The sequence below is a fragment of the Adelges cooleyi genome, unplaced genomic scaffold, assembly GCF_023614345.1.
Source record: "Adelges cooleyi isolate 19-005CV unplaced genomic scaffold, UGA_ACOO_1.1 ACOO_flye_CR_arks_rails_tigmint_CR_PRNA_574, whole genome shotgun sequence".
Lineage (NCBI taxonomy): Eukaryota > Metazoa > Arthropoda > Insecta > Hemiptera > Adelgidae > Adelges > Adelges cooleyi.
Genome location: NW_026096268.1, coordinates 8,407,204 through 8,430,731, shown reverse-complemented (window position 1 = coordinate 8,430,731; position 23,528 = coordinate 8,407,204).

The following is a 23,528-nucleotide window of genomic DNA, read 5'->3' as shown; positions in this document are numbered from 1 at the left end:
ATTTACAAACGGTTTCAATGGTTAGTACAGATTTAAAGCGTACATTTTAAATTTGAAAAGTTGATTCTACCTCATTATACTTATCTTTAGGTTTGTAAGACTCAGCAGTCTGTGTTTCTACAACTTTCTGCATAATACCCAATTTTGAGTTATGAGAAGACATTGTTGCTTGATTATTTTTTAAATATTTAAGAACGTCCACTTTGTTTCGTTATTCAACACAATGAAATATAAGGATACACAGTCGACAACCCTAACCATACATAATTGTCATTAAAACGCTGTTGTCGTTAATTTATACTTCTGCGACTTACAATTTCGATGCGACTTCATCACATTCAATTTATTTTGTTACTTTTAATTCCATCCACGATGAATTGTTTAAATAAGTTGAAAAATAAACAAAATAGTAATAATTCTGTATAGTAATTAAACATGTATGATATTATTTATATGTATTTTATTATGATAATTATTTAACATAATATATTATAGAACATTATTTAGTTATTTTTTTAGTAAAACACTTCAAAATGATATTATTCGGTATACACGAAACCTAAACTTTCATAATTATCGATGACATTTTTAACGAGCTTTTGAATTTTAATTTCAAATTGATACATAATTTTCGTTTTTTCTTCTGAGTCTGTAGACTTAGCTCTAAATTTCTGTATCATTTTTTTAATGGCCTGGTTGTCCTTCTCCGGAAGTAAGCAAAATTCGTCTACAAACGGTTTCCACTTTAAGCGATTCCTGCCATTAATGGACTTGAACAAACTAGAAGAAAACTTACCACCTTTTAACTTGTAGTCAACATCTTGCTCACCGATCAAACTTGGAAGAAGCCGTTTTAAATTTTCCGATATATCTTTATACCACTGCATTAATTGTATTACTTTTTGTATGGCTTTGATGTTAGGATATAAATTAAATTCCTCACGCGGAACCAATCTGAATAAATAAACTAATGCGTCATACATATACGCAAACATCGGCTGACTATCTAATAATTGTTGAATCGTAAAATCGAAAATGTCCGAAGATCTTGCATAGTCAGCTATATGATCTGAAGGTGATGAACAAAGAAAGCTGACAATGTTCTGTTCGTCTTCTTTCTCTTCTTCATAATCGTCCTTTTCACCATGTTGTACATTAGTATTTGATTGTTTATTTGGTAGGTCCAAAAGTTCACGAGCCAAAGTTTCCAGACGGATTTTCTTTTTCTTTTGTATTTTATCTTTATAATATGCTCTCATTCGGGATTCTATTCTTTCCTTAGCACTTAAATTTAAGAGACTTTTAACTAACATTGTAAATATATCAGTGAAGTTTGCGCATGCACAACCTAACAAAAGAATGGTCATGTAGTGTTTTTTAAACACGTTATTAACACTAACATGAGAATTCCCATTGTTTTTCGCACGAGAGAACAAACCTCTGTTAATGAATAAATCCTTTCCTGAATATGAAACAAACTCACTTGGGAAATCTGGATGTTTGACTTTTACATGGGTAATTTTTGCCCATTGTTGATGGCCTAATAGTGCGTCAAGTACGTCTGCCAGAATTTCTTTTACCGCGTCAGTTGCAAGCGTTCGTTTACTATTATAGAGTATTACATTAAAAAAAAGGAAACAGATTAATACTTTGGCCGACATTTTATTAAGGCACAACATTAAGTACTAATTTTAAAACGTATATATTTTAGAGTACAGTTTTATACGGCGAACAGAAATTTAAGTTTTCTACTTGTTTTTAGTGAACAACTGTATTGTGTGTAATAGAACAAACTTATCGTACCAGCAAATGGCTAGAGATATTTGTATAGTTATAAAACACTTATCTGTAAAAAAATATTATAACATAACGTTATAACATGTTGTTGTTATAACACATGTCGTAAATATTGTATGCGGAAAATATTTATTTCTCTGTTATATATGTTTAGACGTTTGTTAATCGTCTACTGCAGTAAATAAGAACACTTAAATCCGGTATTCCGGTTTCTAAGGACTGATAGGGACTGATTGTAAAGACTGATTTTTCAGGATTAATTTTAATTATCCATTTGGATGACCAGTCATCAATTAGGTATAAATGTAATTGAAGAATATTAAAAGATTATTCAGGGTCATTTTCCAGTATTTGGTGATTATGGACTGTCGGCTGTAAAAACATTAAATACGTTGTACTTTGGGGTACTCCTGCTTTAAGAGCATAATTTTCTCAAAAATTTGGTTAGAGTTCGGTGTAAGATAATGGGTGCATAGGATACAGTATAGATTTTTGGTTTGTTTGATTTTAAGAATAACAATTAGTTTGGATAGTTTCCATATCAATGGAAAATAATCAATTCGCAGTATAGAGGTAAACATATAAGTTTTTAGAAAAATTAGTTATTATTTTGGCAAATTGTTGATGATATTTTTAGTTATAAGCGAACACACTATTGTACGGAAATTAAAGTTCTTATACACTATATAGGATAAGAGCAAAATTATATTATTTGTTTGACGTATATAAGTTTGAAACTTATTCGACAAATTTTAAAATAAGTTTAGAGCGTTATTATGTTTAAAAACATTATAATGCTTGTTGAAAATACAAGTTGAAAACTTTGAAATTTGGGTTAATTTTTTAACTTTTGGCTCAGACACGTAAAAAAAACACATAGTTGTAAAAACAATACCTTCTGAGTTCCGCATGGAAGCCAATTTAACATAGTCATTAGTCATCATCCATATCAACGAAATAATTTGAAAATAAGACCTTTAAATTTAGCGATTTACTTAGTATCTTATCAATAGCCGTATAACTATTTATATGTCTGTTGTTTAAATTGTATTGCTCGAGCGGAATCAAACTAAATAAATAACTTAATGCGTCATATAACTGCTGACTATCTAATAACTGTTGACAATTTTCATATTCAATAATTGAGTAGTTAAACGGTCCCTAAACTGTATATAACAGTACCTATCTAACTATATATGATACTTTAAATATAGCCCATATTTGTAATGCACATTTTAAAAATAATGCTTGCTCATTAATATAACATTATAATTTAATAACATGTCTAATCAAGTGATAGGTTTAACGGGTTTTAAATATAGTAGGATTTTGTATAATAATTAAACATGAATGGTTTTATTAATATAATTTTATTATGATAATTCATAATTTAATTGTTTATTTTGGAAAAAACATCAAAATGCAATCATTCTGTGTACACGAAACCTAAATCTAAATAGTAATTGTTGATAACCTTTTGAACGAGCTCTTGAATTTGCTTTCCAAATTGATATATGATATCTGTTTTTTTCTTCTTCTGGAAACTCAGTTTTAAATTTCTGTAACATTTTTTTGATGTGTGGTTTGGATTTCATTGGAAGTATACAATATTGTCCTGCAAACAATTTCCACCTATAGAATTTTCTGCCACTAATGGAACTGAACAATTTTTTGGAAAACTTACCAACTTTTGACTTATAGTCAACATCGTGTTCGGCGATATAACTTGGAAGAAGGCGTTTTAAATTTGCCGATATATCTTTGTACCACTTTACCAACTCTATTACATTTTGTACGTCTGTTATGTTAGGATAAAAGTTTAATTCTTCGGGTGAAGTTAATTTGAATAAATAAAATAAAGCGTAATACACGTACTCGAACATCGGCTGGCTATCCATTAATTGTTGATATGTAAAATTTAAAATGTCCCAAGATGTCTCTAAGACAGTTAAATGTTCTGAAGACAGTAAATAATACTTTACTTCGACATTTTCCGGAACAGTTTTCTTACACCTGTGATTTTTGAGTTTTTCCCGTTCACTTTTTCGCAATAATCGTCTTTCATTTTCACTTACAGATAAAATGTTTGTAATCAACGTTGTAAATATATCCGTCGCATATGCGTATGCATATGCTAAAAATTAGTGACCATGTAGTGTTTCCTAAACATGTTATCGACACTGACATGAGAGTTCTCAATATTTTTTTCGTACGAGAGAACAAACCTCTGTAAATAAATAAATCCTTTTCTGAAAATGAAACAAACTCGTTTGGGCAATCTGGACGTTTGTCTTTTACATCGATGATCTCTTCTCATTTCCGATGGACCAAAAGTGCGTTTAAAACATCTGACAATTTTTTTTTTATCGCGTTAGATGCAAAAACACGTTCATTGTTATAGAATATTACACAAAGAAATAGAAATCTGGTTAACAATTTTTTCGACATTATTTTTAGTAAAAAAATTGTGTACTGAACTTTAAAATGTATATATTTTACAGTAATGTTTTACATGGTGAACGGGAATTTTAAAGGTTTTACAAAAACCATTTTGTTTTACAAAAGTCTTTTGTTCGTAAAAAACAAACGTATCACCACCAGCAAACGGCTAAGAGATGTTTGTAGACGTTTTTTTTTTTTCATTCTTATAGTTTACATAGAACACTTGTCTAAAAATACTAATACAGAGTGATTTTTTTATCGTAAGCCAATGTCTTTGTGGGTTTAATAAATAATTTGTTTTTTTTATTCATAGTGTTTTTAAATAATGTGAACACCAAATTCACAAATTATTATGTACCTACCCTCCGACATTACTAATTTTAACATTTATATGTTATTGCTTTTTCTAACCGATTTTGTGTAATTGTAATTTGTGGGTGTGCGTGGCGCGATCTAGTGGTTGTTTTTTTACTGCTAGATGGCGCCAGGACGTTTTTCATTTTTACCGCTAGATTTCATCATTTTCAGTTTATTTTCTTACTTTTTGTCGTCGATTAATTGTTAAAAAAGTTTAAAATAAAAAAGGTAGTATCAATTTTGTAGTAATAGTTAAACATGTATGATTTTATTATTTATATGTATTTTTTATGCAGAAGCATCTGCTAAATATCTAATAATTGTTGACACGCAAAACCAAAAACTTTTTATATTCAATATACGCTTATTGAGGCGGTCCCACATTTTATCCAGCTGTACTCTAATAGAGCGAGAGGTTAAAAGGGATTTAAATACAGTAGTATTATGTATTAGATAAACACGGACGTTAGTTTTTCAAATGTTTATTTATCATGATAAGTCATGTTTTAATTATTCATTTTGGAAAAGCTATCAAAATTTTATTCTCTGGTGTTCACAAAACCTAAATCTAAATAGTAATTATTAATAACAATATTAACGAGCTCTTGAATTTGAGTTCCAAATTGATACATCATATCCATTTCTTCTTTATCTGGATGCTGAGTTTTAAATTGTTTGATTAAATTTTTTATGTCCTGGTTGTCTTTAAGTGGAAGTGTGCAACAATTGTCTACAAATGGTTTCCAGTAATGTTTATTTCTGTGTTTAATGGCCTTGGACAGTTGAGCGGAAAAATAACCAATTTCAAACTTGTATTTAACATCTTTTCCATCGATAAAAGTTGGACGAATGTCATTTAAATATACTGATATATCTTTATACCACACCACTAACTTTATTACTTTTAGTATGCCTGTTATGTCAGGATATAAACTGTATTGCTCAGGTGGAATCAACTTGAGTAAATAATCTAATGAGTCATACATGTATGCAAACATCGGTTGACTATCCAATAATTTTTGGTACGTAAAATTGAAAATGCCCCAAGAACATTGTTTTTCTTTCTCTTCGGCATCATCATTCTCTTTATCGTCATTTTTATCATGTTCAGTTAGTTGTGCTTTTGGTATATATTGTAAACTTTGCAATTTTGAATTGTAAGTGAACACATGTTTATGAGTCTTGTTTTCCGAATCGATTTTTTTTCTTTTGTTTTTTGTACATTTATAGTAAAATTTTTTCTTTCGTAATCTTTCTGCTTCATTACTTCTTAAATCTAAAAGATGTATAATTAACGTTCTAAATAAATTGATTGCGTAGGCATATACGCATGTTAAAAAATTAAAGACCATGTAGTGTTTCCTAAACACGTTATCGACACTAACATAAGAATTCTCAATGTTTTTCGTACGAGAAAACAAACCTCTGTAAATGAATAAATCCTTTCCTGAAAACGAAACGAACTGGTTTGATAAATTTGTATGTTTAGCTTCCACATCGGTAATCTTTGTCCATTGTTGATGGCCCAACAGTGCGATAAGCACGTCAGACAGATTTTTTATGTCTTCGTTAAATGCAAAAGTAGGTTCACTGTTATAAAATATTACACTAAAAAAGAGAAATCCGATTAGCACATTGCCCGACATTTTATTAAGGCACAACAATGAGTACTGATTTAAAACGTGTATATTTTAGAGTAAAATTTTTATATGGTGAACAGGAATTTGGGTTTCAAATTTGGCTGTACAAAAGTCTATTGTGTGTAAAAAACAAACGTATTGTCACTGGCGAATGGCTTATATATATTTGTTTAAGTAGTTGTTTTTTTTTCATGGTTATAGTTATGTATGTATTTAGAACACTTGTCTTTAAATGATAATACAGGATGATTTTTAGTAAACGTCTCGCTGGTTTTCACTAATAATTTTTTTTTTTTCTATAATTTTTTTATGTAATCGCATAATCTAAAAGTTTTAATGAAACTATTCTCTAACTACCTAATTATTTTCATATCAATTTTTGAAAATTAAATGGTAAAGTATACATTTAGTTCACTTTTTATATTAAGAATAATGTACGAAACTTCTTGACTGGTCATTAAGTGTTTTTTAGTTGTTACAGTCTTGGTTTAACGTCCTTTTTCTTTTCTTAAACTACCTATTGTTTAAATATATAGTCTCTCGTTAATGATTTAAGAGAGCATTAAAAAGAGTTGTGGGTATATAAAAACATTTGCATTATTTTAAAAATGGACAAAATTGCATGCTCTCAACAATAAATATATGATAGTATTTTTTATTTATTTACAAAATTTTAAATATTTTATTTTTATTATCGTTTAGTATATTAAAAACATGAAAAGGCGTCCAATATACGCGTAGTGAAGCGGTCCCACATTTTATCTAGCTGTACTCTAATAGAGCGAGAGGTTTAAATGGATTTAAATACAGTAAAGTTTATCTCTGCCTTGGACAATTTAGCGGAAAAATTTCAAACTTGTATTTAACATCTTTTCCATCGTTAAAAGTTGGACATACGTCATTTAAATATATTGATATATCTTTGTACCATTCCACTAACTTCGTTATTATTAGTATGCCTGTTATGTCAGGATATAAACTGTATTGCTCAGGCGGAATCAACGTAAATAAATAATCTAACACATCATACTTGTATGCAAATACCGGCTGACTATCTAATAATTGTTGGTACGTAAAATTGAAATAGCCCCAAGAACATTCGTTTTGTTTAATTACATCGCACATCAAAGATTTGTCTGTATTGTCTTTTTTACATTTATGATGAAATGACCTCTTTCGTAATCGTTTTCTTTCATGACTTCTGAATTTAAAAAATTGTGTAATTAACGTTGTAAATATATTAGTTGCGTATGCGTAAATGCATCCTAACAAACAAATGGCCATGAAGTTTTTTTTTAGCACGTTATCGACACTAACATGAGAACTTTCAGGGTTTTTCATCCGAGAGAACAAACCTCTGTAAATGAATAAATCCTTTCCTGAAAACGAAACGAACTCGTTTGATACATTTTTATGTTTAGCTTCCACATCGGTAATCTTTGCCCATTGTTGATGACCCAATAGTGCGTTAAGTACGTCCGATAGTTTTTCTTTTACTGCATTAGATGCAAGCGTTCGCTTACTGTTATAGAGTATTACATAAAAAAAGATCAAACAGATTAATACTATGGCCGACATTTTTATAAGGCACAACAATGAGTACTGATTTAAAACGTATATGTTTTAGAGTAAAGTGATTTATGGCGATCAGGAATTTTGGTTTCAAATTTGGCTGTACAAAATTCTACTGTGTGTAAAAAAAACAAACGCATTGTCACTGACGAATGGCTAAGAGATATGTGAATCATAAATACAAATTTGGTTTTTTTTATATTAGTTTAGTTTGTTATCGCTTAATTAAGAAGGTATTTGAGTTCTAAAAAATTCTGTTATTTTGTTCATCATATATAGGTATTCCAAAAATTGTTTACGATTTCTGAAGAACTTGTTGTTGTAATAGAGTTACAACAGATGTACTTTTAGTATTTATTTTTAGACTTCAGTTCTGCACATAAATCCTTCCAAGAGTTATAATAACTGGAATTGTATATATGAATAGGTTAAAATTAAGTTAAAAATTAGAGTATTTTTTAGTTTAACAGTCTTGGTCTTGGGCATTTTTCTTTTCTTAAACGGCTTATTTAATTAAAATATATTAATTATTGTCTCGTTAACGCTTTGAGAAATCAGTGACAAAGAAATGTGGGTATATGTATAAAAACATTTTCATTATTTTAAAAATGGAAAAAATTGCACGCTCTCAACAATATTGTTTTTTATTTATTTACAAAATGTTAAAAATTCTTTTTTTATCATCGTTTAGTATATTAAAAACATAAAAAGAAGAGGGGGGTCACAAGTCTATATGAATTATTACAACTGAAAATGATTAAGTTACTTTTAAATAAACGCTTCGATGCAAATTTGTAGGTAATGGTAAAAATACAAGTATATCTAATTAACTTTAGTACTAATCTAGCTACCTGTTTGATCAGAAACTACCTACTAAGTTTCTAAATATTTCAAAATAATTCAATTAACAATGTCGTCTCAGGACTCAAAATGTGTTAGTATACAAAAACTTGACAAAACATCAGTCTGCTAAATTAAATAAACAGATGTCGAATGAAAAATTGAATGCGATTTATTCGTTACCATTAAATTTTCAAAAATTGATATAAAAATATTTAGTTTGGATGGAGGGTGGAAATAAGATTAAAACTTGTGGACTTTCGTATTAGATAACACTAAAGAAAAAAAAAGTAAATTAATAATATTAACCCCAGTGAGACAACGACTGTTTCCAGATAAAAATACCACCCTGTATTATTATTTATAGACAATTGTACTAACTACATACATAACTATACGAATAAAAAAAAAACGTATACCTACTTATACTAATATCTTTTAGCCATCGCCGGTGGCGGTATTTTTGTTTTTTACACACAATAGACTTTTGTACAGCATGCGAGTGTAAAACCTAAATTCCCGTTTGCCTTATAAAACTTGACTTTAAAAAATATACATTTTAAATTTCAGTACACAGGTTTTTTGCTTCAGTAAAATGTCAGACAAAGTGTTAAGCAGGTTCATCTTTTTTTATGTAATAATTTATAGCAGTGAAATTACTTTTGCAACTAACGCAATACAAAAAACGACTGACGTACTTAACGCGCTATTGGGCCATCAACAATGGGCCCAGATTACCGATGTGGAAGCCAAACATCAAAATTTATCAAACAAATTCGTTTCATTTTCGGGAAAGGATCTATTCATTCAAAGAGGTTTATTCTCTCGTAACACTGGAAATTCTCATGTTAGTGTCGAAAACGTGTTTAAAAAACACTATATGGTCACTTGTTTGTTAGGATGTTTATACGCGAATGTGACGATAAAATTTACAACGTTAGTTATACAACTTTTAGATTTAAGAAGTCACGAAAGAGAAAGATTACGAAAGAGATCATTTCATCATAAATTTAAAAAAAATAATACAGACAAATCTTTGATGTGCGATGTAAATGAACAAAACGAATGTTCTTGGGACATTTTCAATTTTACGCATCAACAGCTATTGGATAGCCAGCTGATGTTTGAGTATATGTATGATGCATTAAGCTATTTATTCAGGTTGATCCCGTTCGAGCAAAACAATTTTTATTCTAACTTAGCAGGCATACAAAAATTAATACACTTCGTGAAGTGGTACAAAGATATACCGATATATTTAAATCACATTCTTCCAACTAAAATCGAAGGACAAGATGTTGACTACAAATCAGAAATTGGTCAGCTTTCCTCTAAAATGTTAAGGGACATTAAAAACCAAAATAGAAATCAGTGTGAACCGTTTGTACGCAAATATTGCAGACTTCCAGTGAACAAAAACGAGCACATCAAACATTTAATAAAGAAATTTAAAACTAAGCATCCCGATAAAAAAGAAAGGGATATCATGTATCAATTTGGAATTCAAATTCAGGAGCTTGTTAGAAATGTTATCTATAATTACTATTTAGATTTAGGTTTCGTGTACACCGAATAATATCATTTTGATATATTTCCTAAATGAATAATTAAATTATGAATACGATGATAAATATTCATTTAAAAATTAAAATTTATATTTATATAATATACAAAACTATTAGAACTTTGGCTATTTTTTAATTTCTTTAAACAATACTCGACGATGGAACTGAATAATGATGAAATCACTTTTGAATAAACGTATACGAATTTGTAAGTTGCGGAATTATTAAATAACGACAATAGCTTTTTAAAGACAATAATGTATGATTAGGGTTGTCGTCCGTGTATCCTAATAACCCATTTTGTTAAATTATTTCATAAAGTGGAGGTTCTGAAACATTTAAAAAATAATCAAGCAACAATGGCATGTTATAAAATTGGGTAGCATACAGAAATTTGTCGAAACGCAGTCTGCTGAGTTAAACAAACTGAATGATGAGTTATTGTGGTAGGTTCCACTTTTCATAATAAAACAATATTAGTTGAGTGATCATATTTCTAATTCCGAATTACGTTTGAATAATTTATATTTATAGATGTAACTGTTCGTTAATGTCAAATGTAGTATAGGTTGTAGTGTTGTTATATGATTTAAAAATTTGTTCAAGTCCAAACAAATCCCAAGTAATAACGATACTGTTAATAATTGTTTGACTCTATATTCTATAATATTATCGGATAAAAATTAATTTATAATCGATGGATATTATATTCAACAATCTTCCAATAGCAATGTTTATACAGTACACTCAGAGGTAGTGGAATAGGTAATTGCTAAGGTAATCATTGTACTGTGTACATCTTATTTACTATTGCTGGTGACTAAGATTTGCTTACTAACATTTGGCAATGATAAACTTGGCCTGCTATATGAAAGTCGTCGTTATCTATAGTCAGACATAATTTTTTAAACCATTTCCTACAAAAGTCTTTATCGACTTGATTATTATGCATTGACTATTATTTATAAAAATTTACGAAGGATTGTTAATACTCTCCGTAAAGGTAATACGGCAGGATATATTATCGTTTAGCATGATTCAAAAGTTCTGGCACCAGTCATACATTCGGTTTAGATGTAATCGAAGTTGTTATTGTTTTTTATTTACTGAAATCAATACTTTGTCATCAACATAGTCAGCTACATGGGTATTAACACCTTTTGATTGGTCAGCAGAGTATATAATATTAAATAGTAAGGAAATGAATATTGCACTCAGAGGGGTGCCAGATGTTATTAGCTGTAATGGGTAAATTTCCATGCCCACTTTTTTGCAAAGGTAGGACTAATGGTAGAGAAAATTGGAAGAAGAAAGAATGTTAAGGACTTTGAGTAGAAAACCTGGATACCAGAGCTTCACCATCGGAGTGTAAATTCAATAAAATTATTGTTATATTAGGAAGTTGTAAAGCGACATCGACAGTAATTAAATCGTAGCCTGGGGCATTAATAAGAGAAAAAGAACAGATGCAGTTTTAAACATCAACAAGAGAAAAGGATTTGGTGGAAGGTATACAAATAAGCGTACAGAGAGTAAAACACTAACAGCACTAAGTGACGGATGTATGTGAGGTGAGAACCAAATAAGCATTATTACTTGGGATATACATTGCAGACTTGAACATATTTTTAACGCAGATTATAACACCATTGCCTTTACCACAATTCTTTGACAGTAACAAACATTCTCATCTATAAATATTAAAATTAAAAATCCCTAATTCAGTATTAGAAATATTATAAAACAACCAATTTAATTTTTTTTTGTAAAGTTAAAACTAGCTCATTAAACTTATCTTTAAGTTTGTTTAACTCAGCAGACTGTGTGTCGACAAATTTCTGAATACTATCCAATTTTAAGACATGTGATAAAATTATTGCTTGGATATTTTGCAAGAGTTTATGAACGACCACTTTGTATAATAATTTAACACAATAAATTATCAGGATAAACTGACGACAACCTTAATCATACATTATTGTCTTTAAAAAGCTATTGTTATTTAATATTTCCGCCACTTACAAATTCGTATACGTTTATTTAAAAGTGATTTCATCACTATTCAGTTCCATCGTCGAGTATTGTTTAAAGAAATTAAAAAATAGCCAAAGTTCTAATAGTTTTGTATATTATATAAATATAAATGTTAATTTTTAAATGAATATTTATCATCGTATTCATAATTTAATTATTCATTAAGGAAATATATCAAAATGATATTATTCGGTGTACACGAAACCTAAATCTAAATAGTAATTATAGATAACATTTCTAACAAGCTCCTGAATTTGAATTCCAAATTGATACATGATATCACTTTCTTTTTTATCGGGATGCTTAGTTTTAAATTTCTTTATTAAATGTTTGATGTGCTCGTTCTTTTTCACTGGAAGTCTGCAATATTTGCGTACAAACGGTTCCCACTGATTTCTATTTTGGTTTTTAATGTCCTTGAACATTTTAGAGGAAAACTGACCAATTTCTGATTTATAGTCAACATCTTGTCCATCGATATTAGTTGAAAGAATGTGGTTTAAATATATCGGTATATCTTTGTACCACTTCACTAAGTGTATTAATTGTACTATGCCTCTTAAGTTAGGATATAAATTATATTGCTCAAGCGGAATCAAACTTAATAAATATCCTAATGCATCATACATGTACTCAAACATCGGCCGGCTATCCAATAGCTGTTGATGCGTAAAACTGAAAATGTCCCAAGAACATTGGTTTTGTTTATTTACATCGCACATCAAAGATTTGTCTGTATATTTTTTTTTTAATTTATAATAAAATGATCTCTTTCGTAATTTTTCTCTTTCATAACTTCTGAACTCTAAAAGCTGTGTAATTAACGTTGTAAATATATTGGTTGCGTATGCGTATGCGCATCCTAACAAACATATGACCATGTAGTGTTTTTTTATCACGTTATCGACGCTGACATGAGAAGTCTCAGTGTTTTTTGCACGGGAGAACAAACCTCTGTAAATGAATAAATCCTTTCCTGAAAATGCAACAAACTCGTTCGGGTGATCTGGATGTTTGGCTTGCACGTCGATAAGCTGTGCCCATTCTTGGTGGCCTAATAGTGCGTTAAGTATGTCAGACAGTTTTTTTTTGTCTTCGTTAGATGCAATCGTTCGTTCACTGTTATAGAGTATTACATAAAAAAAGAGGAGACAGAATGACACTTTGTCCAACATTTTATTGACTCAAAAAACTGTGTACTGAAATTTAAAATGTGTATTTTTTAAAGTTAAGTTTTATATGGCGGACGGGAATTTAGGTTTTACACTCGTATGCTGTAAAAAAGTCTGTTGTGTGTAAAAAACAAATATATCGTCACCGGTGATGGCTAAGAGATATTTGTATAAGTATACGTTTTCATTTGTGTAGTTAGATGTAAATAGAACATTTGTCTATAAATAATAATACAGGGTGATATTTTTATCTTGAGCCAGTCATTGTCGATCACTGTGTTTAATTATTTATTTCTATTTTTTTTTGCGTTGTTATATCCCTCCATCAAAACTAAATATTTTTATAACAATTTTTGAAAATTAAATAGTAACGAATAAATTGCATTCACTTTTTAAATTGAAAATAATATATTTTTAAATAATAATTTTGACAGACGAAAACCAGTTTTTGAAAACTATTTTTGTTATTGAAGTTTAGAGCAGGATAAATGTGCAGTGTTGTATTATTTTTATCTGTGTGCACTTTCCAACCACACTTTCCCTTCCGTCATAATTTTTAAAATCTTATAACTTTAAAAGTAGTAGTCCAAAAGTCTTTTGACTTCAATATTATCAATCAGTAAAAATGTTTAGTATATTATTGACTTGTAGTCAATATCGAATTCACCAATATAATTTGGAAATAAGGGTTTTTTTATCGGTATATTTTGTTTCACATAACTGGTAGTATGACTTCTGGTATGTTATGTTAGGATATAAACTGTAATGCTCGGGCGGAATCAACCTGAATAAATAACCTTATGCGTTATACATCTGCTGACTATCCAATAATGGTTGACACATAAACTAAAAAAAAATAGTGTTCAATAAAAAGATGGTCCTATCTAACTATATATGGGCCAGTTTAGATTAAGCCCGTATTTATATTTAACATTTTAAAAGTAATAAATATTTCCTAATATTATATATTACTGCAATAACATGTCTAATAGACTGAGTGACTTACGGGGATTTAAATATAGTAGATTTTTTTTTTTTTAAAAATTCAACATGAATGTTTTTATTAAAATGTATTTTTTATTACAAATATTATGCATAAGTCATTTATTCCTTTTGAAAAAGATTAAAGTGCAACCGTTCGATGTACACAAAACCTAAATTTGTAAAATATTTGTTTATGACCTCTTTTACAAGCTTTTGAGTTTGATTTTCATATAGATATATGATATCAGATTTTTGTTTTTTTGGAAAATCCTTTATATATTCCTTTAATATTTTTGCCATGCTCAGGTTGTCCTTCACTGGAAGTATGCAATATTTGTCTACAAACAGTTTCGAATAGTATTCATTCCTTTTATTAATGGACTTGAACAATTTTGAGGAAAACTGACTAACTTTCGACTTACATTCAACTTTGAGTTCACCATTACAAGTTGAAAGAATGCGTTTTAAATTTTTTGCTACATTTTTGTACCACTTGACTAACTTTATTATTTGTTGAACTTCTGTTATTTCAGGATATAAATCGAATTCCTCTTGCGTTATCAAGCAAAATAAATAAACTAATGCATCATACATGTACTCGAACATCGGCTGACTGTCCAATAATTGTCGATACGTAAAATTGAGAATGTCCCAAGAACTTTCATAGTCAGTGAAATAGTTTGAAGGCACTACGCAATTATTAACTTCGACACTGACTATGGTCAGTTCATTTCCTGTGTCCTCTCCGGAATCGTCATTTTCACTATGTAGTTCACCATGTTGTACTTTAGGTTTCGACTGTGTTCTTCGCTTTTGTTGATGCGCCATACTTTTCCGAAGAATTTTTTCATTCTTGTGTTTTCTTCTATTCACTTCATATGATTTGCTTCTCGATAATTTTCTTTCATAACTACCTACGGATAAAATGTTTTTAACCAACGTTGTAAATGTATCGGTTGCGTACGCGTATAAGCATGCTAACCAATTTGTGACCATGTAGTGCTTTTTGAACACGTTATCGATACTAACATGAGAACTTTCAGTGTTTTTCGTACGAGAGAACAAACCATGGTAAATGAATAAATCCTTTCCTGAAAATGGAACAAACTCGTTTGGGAAATCTGGATGTTTGGCTTCCACATTAATAATCTCGGCCCACTGTTGATGGCCTAATAGTGCGTTTAGTACGTCGGATAGATTTTTTTTGACCGCGGTAGTTGCAACTGTTTGTTCACTGTTATAGATTGTAACAAAAAAAAACAGAAACCCGAAAAACACCTTGTCCGCCATCGCTACCTACTAATAGCTAAAGTTATAGTATTTAGTAAGCTACTATTAGTTCTTTATGTTTTTATGTTTTCCACTTGGACTCTGTACAAAACGCTTTAGTGTGTACAGAACGTTTCGTTACCAGCTTATGGTTAGAAATATTTGTATTGGTAAAAGTCTATTAACATATGTATAATGCATATGTATTTCAGCAAAACACGTGTCTATAAAATTACAACAACAGTAATATTATAAAATAATGTACAACATAGTCTTGTTATTTTTAAATGAGTTTAACCTTGAATATGCATCATATCTATCCATATAATATTTTTTCACTTATAAATCATGTATTTTTTTTAACAAAACGGGTAATATTTATTTATTAAAATTCGACCAAAAATGGCTAAAAAGAAAAGCGTGGGCCCTATTCAACAAAGTCCAACCTTTTTAGCTAATTTTTAAACACTGCACCTCACTTTAATACTGTCTTACTGTGCTTGTTCATACTGTGAAATTACTTGGATTGGACTTTACTGGTTTTAAAATGCTAACTACTGATTCGCATCGAAGCGTTTATTTGAGTAATTTTATCACTTTCAGTTTTAATAATTCATGTAAGCCAGTGACCTCCCGAAGCGTCCCCACTATGATCCGACCAAACTGTACTGACTCTTTTATACAAGTTTTCGTCATTAACAATAAAGTACGTAGTACTATTATTCAATATTGCAGTATATTGTATTAATTAAACATAAATGTTATATTTATAAATGTAATTTTATTATTATAATTCATAAGTTATATATTCCATTTGGAAAAGACATTAAAATGCAAACGTTCGATGTATACAAAACCTAAATCTAAATAGTAATTTTTTATAACATTTTGAACGAGCTCTTTGATTTGAATTTCAAATTGATACTTGATATCAGTTGTATTTTTATCTAGAAACTTAGTTTTACCTTTCGGTAATTTTTTTTTGATTGACTTGTGGTCCTTCGCAACAATTTTGCAATATTTGTCTACAAATAGGTTTGAATAATATTGACCTCTTCTACTGATGGACCTCATCAATTTTGTAGAAAACTTTCTGACTTTTGACTTAAACTCAGAATCGTGTTTACCGAAATAAGTGGGAAAAAGGTGATTTAAATTTAACCAAATATTTTTGTGCCACTTTACTAACTCTATTACTTTTTGTACGTCTAATATTTCAGGATATAAATTAAATTCTTCCTGCGAAATTAATTTGAATAGATAAACTAATGCGTCATACATGTACTCAAACATTGGTTGACTATTTATTAATTGTTGATACGCAAAATTAAAAATGTCCCAAGAATATTCGAAATTAAATGAACGGTCTATAGGTTCTGTAGATTTAATTATTTCGACTTTAACAATGTTCTGTTCGTTTTCATTCACGTCTTCCGAATCTTTATTTTCACCATGTTGTTTATCATGTTGTACATTAGTTTTCAATTGTTTACTCTGCATTTGTTCATGAGTCATATTTTCATTGACATTGACATTTTCTGGAACAGCATTCTTACACTCATGATATTTTCGTTTCGCCCATACACGTTTTCGTGATTTATTTCTTTCATTAATACTTAAAGATAAAATGTTTTTAATCAACGTTATTAACGTATTGGTTGCGTATCCGTATTCGCATGCTAACAAATGAGTGACCATGTAGTGTGTTTTAAGCACATTATCGGTACTAACTTGATAATTTTCTGTATTTTCCTTAAGTGCGAACATACTTCTGTCAATAAATAGATAACTTCCTGAAAATGAAACGAAATCGTTTTGGAAATCTTGAAATTTGGCTTCCACATTGTTCATCCGTCCCCATTGCGAATGACCTAATAGTGCGTTAAGTATATCAGACAGATTTTGTTTTACCTTGATCGATGCAAAAGTTCGTCCACTGTTAAATATTTTTATATAAAAAAAGAGGAGACAGATTAAAACTTTGGTCGACATTTTATTGAGGCATACAATTGTGTACTGATTATAAAACGTATATATTCTAAAGTAAAGTTTTATATGGCAAACAGGAATTCTAAGCTTCAAGTTTTCACAATTGTAGTATTGTGTGTAAAAAACAAACGTATCGTACCGACGAATGGCTAGAGATATTTGTATTGACAGAAGGCAATTTTCATGCGCATAGTTCTAAAACACTTGTCTATACAAAAAATACAGGATGATAATTTTATCTGGAAACACTGAATATCTTCTATGTTTTAGTAAGGAATATAATTTATTTTTTTATACGTTTATTGCACTTGTAAAAAAAAATCTTGTTTTATAAGCTTGTAGGGTGCTGCTATATGATGGTAGAAATTATGACCGGTGTTCAAGAATTATTATTATGTCTGAAAGAAATTAAATCACTTTCAAATAAACGCTTTTATTCGAATTTGTGGATAGTAAGTTTAGATATAAAACTAGTACAGTCCAGACCAAGCACAGTATAAACTAGCATATTAAGAATGTATTAAAGTGAGGTGCAGTGCTCTGAAATTCGCATCGAAAGGTTTTTTTGAAAGTGATTTTATCACTTTCAGCTATTGTAATTCTTAAAGTAAACCCATTTTCCCCACTATGCCCCGACCCCACTGTACTGGCTTTTTTATATTATAGGTGTGCATCATAAAATACAAATTTTGTTTTTTTTATCTTAGTTTAGAAGTTACACAAGTTTTAAGGTAAAATATTCTGTTGTTCTTTTTTTCATTATTATTTGTTTTATGATACATATGCAATAGCTGTTCAAAAAGTTGTTTACGATTTCTGAAGAACTTGTTGTTGTACTTTGGTCACAAAACATGTTCTTTTTGTATTTATTTTCAGACATCATTTCTGTACTACACATAAAATTGAAAAATAAAAGGGAATTTTTTAATCACTTCTAAAAATTTTAATGAATACTTTTTTAATAATAATATAATAACAGTTGACAATTAATGTACAGGACGTCGCAAATATATTTGACAAATGAAATAACTTTAGTAAATATTTGTCGCGGGGTGGAAGCCACGCGCACAAAAATGGGTAGTCGTGGGCTAGATTCACACTAATATAAAACAAAAATGAGCTTGTTGTGGTGGACGAAGGTTAAGTATTTATTAAACGACACGAATACAGTAGAATTCTATGTGTAGTGCAGTACTTGTGACTTTTAAGTCATAGCCCAAAAGACAGCAAATGAACTCAAAAAAATAATATTTTTCATGATATTATTTAAATGTATTTTTATGATGATAATTGTTTAACATAATATATATTATAAAACATTATTTAGTTATTTCTTTTAGAAAAAGACATCAAAATAGTATTATACGGTGTACACGAAACCTAAATCTAAATAGTAATTTTTGATAACAATTTGAACGAGCTCTTGGATTTGACTTTGGAATTGATATATGATATCCGATTCTTCATTATTTGAATATTCAGTCATAAATTTCTTTAATACTTTTGTGTTGTCCTGGTTGTCGTTCGATGAAGTTATGCAATAATCGCCGATAAACGGTTTTGAATAACATTGATCCCTTCTATTAATAGACCTGATTAATGTTAAAGAAAACCTTATGACTTTTGACTTGTAATCAATATCGTGTTCGCCGATATACGTTGGAAGAAGGGACATTAAATTTCGCGATATATCTTTGTGCCACTTCAGTAACTCTATTACATTATGTACGTCTCTTATTCCAGGATATAAATCAAATTCCTCAGGTGGGGTTAATCTAAATAAATAAACTAATGCGTCATACATGTACTCAAACATCGGTTGACTATCCAACAACTTTTGATACGTCAAATTAAAAATGTCCCAAGAATATTTAAATTTAAATAAATATTTTTTAGGCACAGCACAATTAGTTGCTTCGACATTGACAATGTTCTGTTCATTTTCATTCACGTCTTCCGAATCTTCATTTTGCCCATGCGGCTTATCATGTTGTACATTAGTTTTCAATTGTTTACTCTGCATTTGTTCATGAGTCATATTTCCCAGAAGGATTTTCTTACGCTTATTATACTTACGTTTCGCCCATGCACGTTTTCGTGATTTTCGTCTTTCATTACCACTTAGATATAAAATGTTTTTAATCAACGTTGTAAATGTACCGGCTGCGTATGCGTATAAGCATGCTACCAAATTAGTGACCATGTAGTGTTTTCTAAACACGTTATCGACATCAATATGGGAATTGGAAGTGATTTTCGCACGCGAGTACAAACCTCTGTAAATTATTAAATCCTTCCCTGAAAACGGAACAAACTCCTTTTGGAAATCTGGATGTTTAGCTTTCACATTGTCAATCCGTGCCCATTGTGGATGGCACAATAGTGCGTTAAGTACGTCGGATACATTTTTTTGGTCCACGTAAGATGCGAATGTTTTTTCACTGCTATAGTAAATTGCGAAAAAAAATAATAAACCTAACAGCACACTGGTCGACATTTTTATTAGGCACTTGCGGTATACTGAAATGAAATAAAAATCGTGTCAGAGTAATATTTTGTACTGTGATCGAGAATTCATGTTTTCCAATTGCGAGCTGTACAAAGTGTTTTTATCGTATCTTTACCGGCTAATGTTTAGTGATATTTGCATTAGTTGACTACTATTTCCTTACGTGTTATTGCAGAACACTTGTCTTTAAAATTACAAGAACAATATAATATAAGTTGAATCTTTTAACGTCCTAACCGTCCTACACTAGTTTACTCAAAAATTTCTTACATTTTTACAACAAAAAATGTATATTAATTTGTTTGTGTATAAATTACTAACTTATTACTATACAATACCTTTTTTTATATCTTCCCCTCTCCTCGTAAACTCAATACCAAGTTTTAATTTTTAAATGGCAACCCTTATTTTTTTTTACAACAATAATCTTATTTGCAAAATTTAGATAAAGTCTAAAGTTAAATTTTGGAAATATTGATTTGCGACTATTATTACGAGTATTAGAGCAGATATAATTTTGGCTAAATTATCAAAACAAGCGTCGGATATTATCTTCTAATCAGTTTCAACATCATTTAAATATTCTTAATGGAACTTGGTTATGTGGTGGAGTTTTTACATTGAAATATGGCTGATATAACTCTAACAAAGTACTTCATATGATAAGAATTGTATCATAAAACTAATTTAACCTGAAAGTTAATATTATCGAAATTTACTAAAACATAAATACTCTTAATGTGCTTATACTAAAAACTGTGAGTATAAAAATATTAGTTTGAAAAATTGGGCATAGTATCCGGTGATTTATATATATCAGGGTAATTATGACCTAGTCAATATAGTCCCATTAGACTTTTTACAAAAAATACAACTCTATCCCTTATATGTTAAAACTATTATAACTTCAGGTTCTACACTTGCATGCTGTATAAAAGTCTATTATGTGTTAAAAACCAATGTGTAAATGTGTATACCTACCGGCGAATCGCTAGAGATATTTGTGATGGCAAACGTATTGTTGTATTAAAACACTTGTTCTATGGAACAGGTATTCGTACCTATTATGACTAATAGTAAGAAATCTCTCATTGTAGTTATTTACTGTACATAAGAGTCATATTCTCATTGTTTTTCACCCCCTTTACTTATTACTTGTGAGCTTTCAGGATCATGACCCTTGTATCATCAAAGTCTGATGCTGGAATTTTATTGGAAATGAACAAAATAAATTAGAATACAATGTTTTCTAATTTGGACGTTGAGTCTAGTATCGATGATTTATATAGTTTGGTATATAAAATTATTGATAAATAGGAGAAAATCTAAGTATAAATTTTCCCAATGACTTGACATTAAACTTCGATTACTAGTTACAGATAAACGTCAAGCACACCTATAGAAAATCGTAAAATGTTCTATTTGTTTTAAAATGACTATTTGCCGTGTTACTTTTATCATGTCCGTTATGTTAGGACATAAACTATACTGCTGGGTTGGAATTAACCTGAACATAATGCGTCATACATCTACTGACTATCCAATAATAATGACTGTCACGTAAAACTGAATATTTTCGTAATTAAATATTTTTAAGTGTTTAGTAAAACGGTCCTGAAACTTTATCCAGCGGTACCGATTTAACTGTTTGGGATACTTTTGATTAAGCCCGTATTTACATTTAATATTTTTAAAAAAATGAATACATTATATTAATAATATAATATTATTATTTTTCAATAACATGTGTAATACAGTGAGAAGTTTAACGGGATTTAAATATAGTTGTAATTGTATATTAATTAAACGTGGATAATTGTATTATATTATATACTTTTATTATTTTGATTTATAAATTAATTATTCCTTTTGGACAAGACATTAAAATGCAAATGTTCGATGTACACGAAACCTAATTTAAAATAGTATTTATAGATAACATTTTTAACAAGCTCTTGGATTTGCTTTTCAAATTGATGTATTATATCGGTTTTTTTATCCCTGGAAACTTATTCTGGAATTGCTGTAACATTGTTTTGATTGGCTGGTTCTTTTTCACTGGAAGTCTGCAATATTTTCCTACAAACGGTTTCAACTTAAGGTGTTTCCTGCGTTTAATGGACACCAACAATTGTAAGGTAAACTTACTAACTTTTGACTTAAAGTCAACATCGTTTTCACCGATATAAGTTGGAAGAAGAAGATTTAAATTTATCAATACATCTTTGTACCACATCACTACATGTATTATTTGTAGTACGTCTGTTATGTTAGGATATAAATCAAATTCTTCGAGCGGAATCAATCTAAATAAATAAACTAATGCGTCATACATATACGCAAACATCGGCTGACTCTCCAATAATTGTCGATAGGCAAAATTGAAAATTTTCCAAGCACTTTCGTAGTTATGTAACTCGTATAAAGACGGTACGAAATAATCTTGTTCGTCATTGACAATGTTCTGTTCGTTATCTTTCTCGACCTCTAAATCGCCATTTCCTTCATGTGGTTTATCATGTTGTACATAAGTTTTCGATTTTTTACTCTTTTTCAAAACGACGGTCTTTCTCTGTTCACGGTGACGTTTTCTCCATGCTCTATTTTGCGATAATAGTCTTTCATTACTACTTACACAAAAAATGTTTTCGATCAACGTTGTAAATATAACGATCGCGTCGGCGTAAACACACCCTAACAATGAAGTGACCATGTAGTGCTTTTTAAACACATTATCGACACTAACAAAAGATTGTCCAGTGTTAATCGCACGAGCGAACAAACCTTTGTAAAGGAATAAATCCTTTCCTGAAAATGGAACGAACTCGTTTGGGAAATCCGGATGTTTGGCTTCCACGTCGGTAATCTGTGCCCATTGTTGATGGCCTAATAGTGCGTTAAGTACGTCAGATAGATTTTTTTTGAACGTGATAAATCCAAATGTTTGTTCAAATTTTAAGATTATTACAAAAAAAAACACAAACCCGAAAAACATATTACCCAACATCGCTACTGACTAATACCTAAAGTTATTTGTATTAGTAGACTACTATTTCCTTAGGTGTTGTTGCAGAACACTTGTCTTTAAAATTGCAACAACAACATAATAAAGGTTTATTCTTTTACGTCCTACACTAGTTTATCTAAAAAAATTCTTTCATTTTTACAATACAAATGTATATTAATTCATTATTATTATACAATACTTTTTTTGTTACTTCCCCTTTTCTCGTAAACTCAATACCAAGTTTTAGTCATTAAACGGCAACCCCTAATTTTCTTACTAACTATAATCTAATTTGTAAAAGTTAGATAAAGTCTAAAAATAAATTTTGGAAATATTGGTTTGCCACTTATA